Here is a 9,002-nt window from a genome sequence, read left to right as displayed (position 1 = left end):
TATCTATCTATCTATCTATCTATCTATCTATCTATCTATCTATCTATCTATCTATCTATGCTTCCATCTAGTGTTCAGATTATGAACTACACTCAGTTGTGATTTTACAGCGTTCAGATGTTATTTACTGTGTTAATGGACCAGAATGAAATGTACAGAAAATATGTTGTAAATAAAATAAAAAGCTCTTTGAACTGTGAGATGAAATCCAAATCTTTGTGAAAAATGAAAGCAGTTGATTCTGACCCACAAATGTTCCTCTAACAGTGAATTCATGTTATGTTTCCATAACGTGAATTCACTGAACATAACATGGAATCACTTATTTCTGCCGTTCAGAAACATTTTGGTGCAGGATTGTAAAAAATCCGACTGGATCAGTGACATGCTTAGTCTGACACGACTTGCTGACTTGAGCAGACCAGAAGAGGAACAGTTCTTTAATGTCACCTTTGAGTCAACAAGGAGTTTAAGTCAAATATCGGCTGAATGTTGGATTGGAGTGACCAAAGATTAGCCACTGCTAGCTAACAAAGCTACAGCCATACTTCTTCCCTTTTATCACACCTTCCCTACTTGATACAGGTTTTTCTACAGGCACCAATAAAAATTAGAGCTTGACATTAAACATTAAGTCAGAGTGGCGGTTTGATGATGGCGACCCAGATTAGAAAAGATCTGCAGCCACAAACAGGCTCACCACACCAGTCAAAAGTACACAAGATAGTAGTTACATTTAGAATAATTACAATCTAACGAAGGTTTACTTGTGATTTAAAATGTAATGCACTGCAGTCCAATTGCTAAATAAAGAATAAGGAATAAAAAAAAAAAACAACTGTTTTGTAGTTTGACTACAAAATGTGTTGCTGGTTTCAGGGGCGGATTTCTAAAAAATAATAAAATAAAATAGCAACTGTTTTTGTAAGTGCAAGAATGAGCTTGTATCACTTTTGGCCATTAGCAAAATTAATACACATGATTACATCTCTCCATTGTGAGAGATGGTGTCATAGATTGTCATATGAAACTTCATGTTATCACCGATGGCTTTGTGTACGTCTACTTCCTGGAAACAAGAATGCATTTTAGTGAACAGCTATTGGAGGAGGAGGTGTGAAAGCATTAATAGTCAATGTTCTGTTGATGAAGCCTAGAATATCTCTACTACTGATGTATTTGACATCTGTATAGTGTCCATTTCCACCAGTCCTGAAGACAAAGTAGTATGACAGAGTTTTTTTGATTCTCTTATTTGTCACAACTTTACAAACAGAAACTTCTCTTCATGTAACGTTCCTCATGGCAACAACTGTTACTGACATGAACACAGTTTGAAATAAAAGCTGATTTCATAAAAAAAGATCAAACTTTCTTGTCTTAAAACAAAAAGTATTTCTACCGATCCATTGCTTCAAAAGATTCAGTGAATCGTTTCCAACTTTTCATTTGTCGCTGTTGAACATGAGACACTAAAAGACTGAGTAACCTGTGAAAACCTTCAGGGTGGCTACCAGTGTGAAAAGGAAGCAGAAAAACTTGAAATAGTCATCAGACTGCCTCCTGTTCAGTTTGATGCTCAGTGTCTCAGTCGCTGCGTTTTCAGTCTGACCCAACAGAACTTTCTACTGTTACAAAGTAGAAATGTTTCTCTGAAACAAAGCAACACATCAGCAATACTGGATGTGAAGATGGCCGACACTTTGCTCTGTGTGCTGCATTTATTCAGTAAGTACATCAGTTTCTATTTATGGTGCTGCTGAAGAAAAATGTTTGAAATGACAAAACTAGAATGTAAGAGGTTTATTCTTTGAGTTCATGTCAGGATCTTGGGTTGTTGAGTTGTTTTGAGTTTGATTTGATTCTAGTCTCATTATTTTGTGTTCTTATTTTGGTCAGATTTGTCTTGTTCCTGTTTTCCTTTAGGTCAGTTTGTCTAAGTTTTGCTAGTTATTTATTTCTTGTTTATAGTTATTGTCCTTTGTCACTTTAGTTTAATTATGTTTCTTTAGTCTAGTAGTTATTCTGCAGTGTTAGATTCATTTCCTGTTCCCCTTCTCAACCTTCTCAGTTTTAACACACTTCATTCTCAGTCTCTACTTGCCAGATTCTCTTGTCTACTCCTGTCACTTCCCTGTGTCTCCCTGCTTTTCTCCTTCCATGGTTTTGTTTTGGTTTGTGTTTTTGACTTGGCTCCCATTAATTTTTGTAAGTTGTTCTTAAAATTCTTTTCAAGAAATTTCCAAATCCATTTGTCGTCTCTGTTTCTACGTTTGGCTCCAACATCAACCACCAATGCACTTCATGACAGTTTGACTGGAAATATGAACTGAGCAGAAATCAATGTACTGATTGTTGTTAAGATTTAAACTGTGGACTATAAACATAATTGAGGAAAGAGCATATATTTGCTAATCTCTAACAGTTCTAATATTGTAACAATCTGTGGGTAACACTTTATTTGAAGGGGGGTGAATAAGACTGTCATGACACTTTCATTAACATGACATAACACCTGTCATGAACATCAATAAGCCTTCATGAATATTTATGACTGTTGTCATAAAACGTCATTCGGTAAATTATGACACTTTTAATACAAAATTGACATTATTCAAAATGTCTTTGTTATGACAACTTGACATTAACCAAGAAATCATTACTGATATAAATTTGTTATAAAAGTATTACTGATTGCACTTTAAAAATTAGGTAACTTTATGTTATTAAAGGTAAAGTTTAAACAGCAATGATTTCCTGGTTAATATCAAGTTGTCATAACAAAGACATTTTGAATAATGTCAACTTTGTATTAAAAGTGTCATAATTTACCGAATGACGCTTTATGACAACAGTCATAAATATTCATGAAGGCTTATTCATGTTCATGACAGGTGTTGTGTCATGTTTATGACAGTGTTATGACAGTCTTATTCATCCCCCATCAAATAAAGTGTTACCAATCTGTGTTTTAGTTCTCATCTGCTATGGAAACACTCAAGGTACAAGGAAAGGTAAATTAAATTTTAATCTTTATTTCCTCTTTCAGTTCTGATCAGCTGGATTTCACTGAGTTTGATGTTCGTTTTCTTTCTGCCATTTTACTGAAATATTACTAAAACATTATGCTTTACAGTCAATTCTTTACTGTGTATATTTATGTATATTTATCTGCATGTTTATCGTAACAGGGCATTGACCCATAATATATCTTGATTTGTTATTGTTTTCAATCTCTTTCCAACAGAACCATATTCAGTCCTCACTGTGTCTCCATCATGGCTGAATCCTGGAGCCTCAGTGACTCTGAGCTGTGAGGTTAAACCTTCATCTGCATGATGGAGGATCTACTGGTATAAAGCTGTTCCTGATCTATCACAGTACTACAAATCTAAGTTGCTGCCTGACAGTCATGGTGGGACTGTGAAGAACTCCTACATCATTCATGGACAGAAACAAACAGCAGGATTTGTATGTATAGCTGGAAGATAAAACCCAAAGTATTTCAGAGAACCAAAGTTCGTCTGGTCTGCAGGTCAGTTCTGTTTCTGTCTCATCGTTGCTCCTGTGTTCAGACATCTACTTTATCCATCTTTGTTTCATCTGTGAGTTTCTATAGTGATGACCAATCAGCTTTAAAATACAAATACTCAACTTGACATCTTGTGAGGGATTATGTCTCCAAACCTGCCATATAATTCTATTGGCAAAACAATATTTACTCCAATAAACTTAAATAAATGAACACAGCAAAGTGTTAAAGAAAACATATGAGAGACAAAAGCCAAAAAAAAAAAAAAAAAACTACCCCTTGTGAAATGATTTAAACAAGTCTTTAATATTAAAGATAAACCCTCTAGTGACTTTATCACCTGACCTGCAATCAAACAACCTTCAATGAGTTTGTCATCTCCTATGCAGAGAAAATAAATTAGATGATTAATCTGCACATCCACACTAAATCTAGTACCAATGCTAGACCCAAATGTAACAAATGCAGAAAAAAAGACTCAATTCCAACTTTTTAACTATAAAGGCCTCGAAGAAATTATACATCTATTAAGTTCAATTTCCTGCTGTCTTGATATCCTACCTACAACTTTCTTTAAGAAAGTCCTGCTTATCATTGCAAATGATCTGAATAGTAAAAACATCGCTTTCATCAGGTGTTTTTCCCCAGACTTTAAAACCAACAGTTATCAAACTGATTAAACAAAAAAAGAACAAGAATCTTGACAAATCACTGCTGCCGACCTACAGGCCGACCTCTGACCTCCCATTCATCAGCAAAATTATTGAAAAAGCAGTTTAGAGAGTTAAATAGCTTCTTAATCACCGACCGCTTTGACTCCTTCCAGTCTGGTTTCCAGTCTCACCACAGTATGGAAACTGTCCTAGTCAAAGTGTGTGATAACGTCCATATAAACACACACTCTCTCATATGTATCAACTGTGTCTGTTTTCAGGAAGAGTGAAATGCATAAAGTGTCACGATATTTGGGATTTTAGTTTCGTCTTATTTTGGAATATTAATTACCTCTCCATCTTAAATATCTCTTGGACTCACCTGGGATGCTAATTAGAGGACACACCTTGTTTAAACTCGTCCCTTTGGTCAAATCGGTTTGTATATTGAGCCACCATTTTGTCTTTTTTAAACAACGTGATTTTTGTTCATGCCCGTTTCATTAGTTTGCTTTTTAAGATGACTTTGTTGAACCACAATTCAACAGTAACGGGGGAGGAGGTGTAATAATTTACTATAAACCCAGCAACTGTTATATATGCTAGAACAAGCTTGCACTTATTTCATTTTTTTACTGGAACCAATGTGAGAGATGCTGCCTGACACTTCATGTTCACACCAAGAGCTTAGTTTATGTCCACTTCTTAGAAACAAGGATGTGCTTAATTTACTGAAGTAGCACACAGGTGTCAAAGCAAAGAGAAGTCCGTCTTCTGTTGATAAGCCCTCTTGCAGAAGCAGGAAGCATAAAGCTTAGAGCGCACCTAATGCTGGTGTGCTGGAATCTTTGCAATGTCGATTTCCACCTGTTAAGACAAACTATTAATGTCAAAAACAGAATTTTATTTTACAATATTTGATGTAACTTGAAGTACACTAATTGTATCTTATGGATGGTCTGGATTTAAAGGCTCCGTCTTGCAGTTTTCTGGAAGTTTGTTCCAGATTTGTGGCGCATAGAAGCTGAATGCTGCTTCTCCATGTTTGGTTCTGGGGATGCAGAGCAGAACCAGAACCAGAAGACCCAAGAGGCCTGGAAGGTTGCTATGACACCAGCAGATCTTCAGTGTATTGTGCTGCTAAACCATTCAATGAGTTAGTGTTTTGATTGCTTTTATTTTAAATTAATTTTTTGCTTATACATAGTGTGGCAACCTGGGGGGTGGATTTTCTTTGTATGAACCCAAATATAAAATATTAAAGGTTACAATGACCAACAACGCCACCTGGAATAAATCCAGGAAAATATAATGTAGTAAGGACACAGGTAAGTTCTACTGGAAATGAGACAAGATTCAGAAGGTTCTACAAAAAATTAAACTTCAAAATATCTTTAATTTCCAATAATCTGAAATTGAATGGTTAAAACAGTGAATGCATTTGACAAGATAATAAAATGTCTAAATTTCAAAGGAAACTGAGGCTTACCGATGGGGGAAGTAGTGAGGGAAGGGGCAACATCCAGTGCAGAAAAAGGGGAACCACCCTGGACACTACAAAAACACGGCAAACAAAGAAAGAAAAAGGTGCTCCAACAAAACACACAAGACAAGACACCGCCACCAGGGGTCACCACCACCACCACAGAAGCCTCAGTCCCTAAAAGAAAGACAAAAAAAAAATGAAATACAAGTAAAACAGATACAATAGCTCTACAATGTTGCACTTTATCCCCAGGGAAAGTGCAGATTAGCATTTTAAAACAATTTACAAGTAGGCAAAACAGCAGCGAGTGTCACTCCAGGTGCAATGCTGATGAGTCAGAAGGCTAAAAAGAATAAAGGAAATTATTAATACAACTGCTAACAAAAACATAACTTGCAGCAGCTGCTTACCTGTGACCTGATAAATGACTGCACTGCCAAATAATCAGATCCCCAAATCCGCCTAGATGCAGTGCTATGTGAAGGTTTTGTTTACATGGGGTAGATGTTACTTAGCCACGCTAAGCCCTTACCTTCCTGTCAGCAAATGAATGAACGGACAGATCGGTCCAGATATTGGAGGTGCAGCAAAGGAGGCTAAGCAGATAAAGCAATTAGTATTAATAGCCATTATTAAAGGCGACAAACGATAAAACAGCCACGCTTACCCAGAACAGTGCAAACAAAGGAAGCAGATTCGGTTGACGTCACGACGCAAGCAGCCTCATGACAGGTGAAGGCTTGCTTATATGCAGCAGCTGAAATTGGCCTTAAAGTGGCAGCGCACCATTTATGCTGCTACAATAGCTTTGTTTATTCTTTTAATACAGTATGTTCAATAAAGTCAAACTAAAGCTGAAAAATGATCGACTCTGAGTAAAGATAACAAATATGTCACAAGGTTAAAAAAAGAAAGAAAAAAAAGAGCTGTATTTAACTGGAACACTTCCTCTAAACACCCTGCTCTAAGCTGACATCATTTTACTCTGTACATGTTTTAACAGACAATCTCCTCACTTAGAACTTAACATTTAAACATGAACAACATTCAAGCTAAATGTTGTTTCTACTCTGGGTGCGTTCACACTGCAGCCTGAAGTGACTCAATTCCGATTTTTTGGCAATTCCGATTTTTTTGCCGGGACAGTTCAGACTGACAGTAAATTCGACCTGTATGTGTTCTGCAGTGTAAACGGGCAAACGACCTGAAAGTGTCCCGAATGCGCAGTAGAGGGCGCAATAGCGTCAGCGTTCGAAGTGTTCTGCCAACTGCCATAAAAAGAAGAAGACCTCAGTGTTTGCGGAAGTAAACATGGAGGCTAACGGTGGAGCTTAGCTTACATATTTGAAGTTGTTGTCCGGCCGGAGCAGCATGTTAACAACTTAATCCTCATATAATCCGTCATGGTTGTTGTTTTTCTTCCCACTTGCGCGTATCAGGACGCAGAATAATGAGATTTGTTGAGAATCAGTGACGTTCAGTTCGGATGAAGGTGACCTGGACGTTAGGTCGCATTTGAATCGGATACGTATCGGATATGGGTCACATTTGAAAAAGAATCCGACCTGTGCTGTTCACACTGCCATGAAAAGATTGGATACAGGTCGCATTTTGTCAAAAAAATCGGAATTGAGTCACTTCAGGCTGCAGTGTGAACGCACTCTCTGTCATTAGTAGCTCACATTGCAGACACTGGAGAGAACACAGACATAAAGAATATTTAAGTTCCTTCTCTAATAGAAAAACATTAGATTTAGATTTTAAATCAGTTATAACCTGTTGAGTAGGAGTCAGAGCTTAAATACACATGAAAACATATCTACCATATCTCATCATTATGAGGTGTGCTACATGATATAACATGAACGCACAACATGAATTCAATGTTGAGTTCATGCAAAACAATCAAGTTTATTTACTGTCCTTGAACAACAAATGAGTCACTAAATATATATGAAGTGTTTCATTGAATTATTTATTTTTCCACCAATATGTTACCATCGTTACGTTTTATTTGTAACTATTGGACATGAAGCGCTGGAGGAACAAGTGTCATAGTATGCTGAAAAACCACAGCAGTGGCTGAAACGGAAACAGGACAGCTGTAAATAGTGCACATTGAGTTTTATGCTCAGCTCCTCTTCAGCTGCTGCAGCTTCAGTTTGTCTCATCCAAACCAGAGCGACACATCACCAGTGTAGGACGTGAAGATGGACCACGTTTTGCTCTGTGTGCTGGATTTCCTGAGTGAGTAAATGAGTTTTAATCTAGCAGATCTAGGAAAATGCTGGAAATGAGAAGATTAGGATGAGATGGATTCATTTGTTGTGTTCACTTAAAAAAATTAACTGAGTAAACATCCATTTTCACACTGTTTTAGTTCAGCTTCAAACTGGCATAAAAAACAGTAGGAAAGAAAATACAGATATTTCCCCATTTCTAACAGATCTAAAAATGTATCAATGTTCATTTTTCAGTTCTCAGTTTTCTCTGCTGTGGAAACTCTCAAGGTAAATGGAAACTTCTTGGTTTTGAACATTTATTTAATCATTCAGATCTCACCAAGTTTCAGATTCCTTTACTTTCCATCATTTGATCAGTAAAAGAAAACAATTTTACTGCAAGTTTAGCATCCTAGTTATTTGAGTGGATCACTGTCAAGAATAGAAGTGATTATATGTTTAAGTCAACAGCCAGGTGACTTGTAACATTTGCTATTTAATTTTGTTTTCCCCTTGTTTTATTATTAATTCCTATTTCTAGATTCCATCCTCACTGTGTCTCCATCATGGCTGAATCCCGGAGCCTCAGTGACTCTGAGCTGTGAGGTTGAATATGGATCTACAGGATGGAGGTTCTACTGGTATAAAGTTGTTCCTGATTTATCACCGAATTACTACAGATATGATCCACTGCCTGGTAGCATCAATGGGACCGTAGAGAACTCCTTCATCATTCATGGACAGAAACACACAGCAGGATTTGCATGTAGAGCTAAAGGAGGAAACCCAAAGGATTTCACTGAATTCAGTGAACCAAAGTTCATCTGGTCTGCAGGTCAGTTCTGTTCTTGTTCCATCGTTGTTCATGTGTTCAGCTACTTTATCCATCCATGATTATTATCAATCTTTGAAGTCGGGTCTCAAAGATCAAATGCTCACAGTGTCCTCTTCAGAGATATTTCAGATTTATTAAAAACAAAATTGTAAATAAACACCATGCATAATCAAACTTGTATGTGATTTAATTTTATCTGCTGTAACACAGCAGATTTTGGTGGTTTTATGTTTCTCTCTGTGTTCATCGATTGGTTTTATTTCTGTTCCTCTTT

At 36.8% G+C, this 9,002-nt stretch overlaps 1 long non-coding RNA gene across 1 annotated transcript; it reads right to left on the bottom strand.

The window, feature by feature from the left end:
- Positions 1-5,893: 5,893 nt before the first annotated feature.
- LOC106934898 (uncharacterized) lies at positions 5,894-6,470 on the bottom strand. Its single transcript, XR_001421796.1, has 4 exons — positions 6,339-6,470; positions 6,204-6,267; positions 6,082-6,133; positions 5,894-6,014 (listed from the first exon to the last, which is right to left on the bottom strand). It is a non-coding gene; the product is annotated as an uncharacterized LOC106934898 (long non-coding RNA).
- Between the last annotated feature and the right edge of the window lie 2,532 nt (positions 6,471-9,002).

The sequence above is a fragment of the Poecilia latipinna genome, unplaced genomic scaffold, assembly GCF_001443285.1.
Source record: "Poecilia latipinna isolate Pla-1442-1.1 unplaced genomic scaffold, P_latipinna-1.0 Scaffold1879, whole genome shotgun sequence".
NCBI lineage: Eukaryota > Metazoa > Chordata > Actinopteri > Cyprinodontiformes > Poeciliidae > Poecilia > Poecilia latipinna.
Note: the sequence above shows the minus strand (reverse complement) of the source record. Positions and strands in the feature narration are given on the sequence as shown.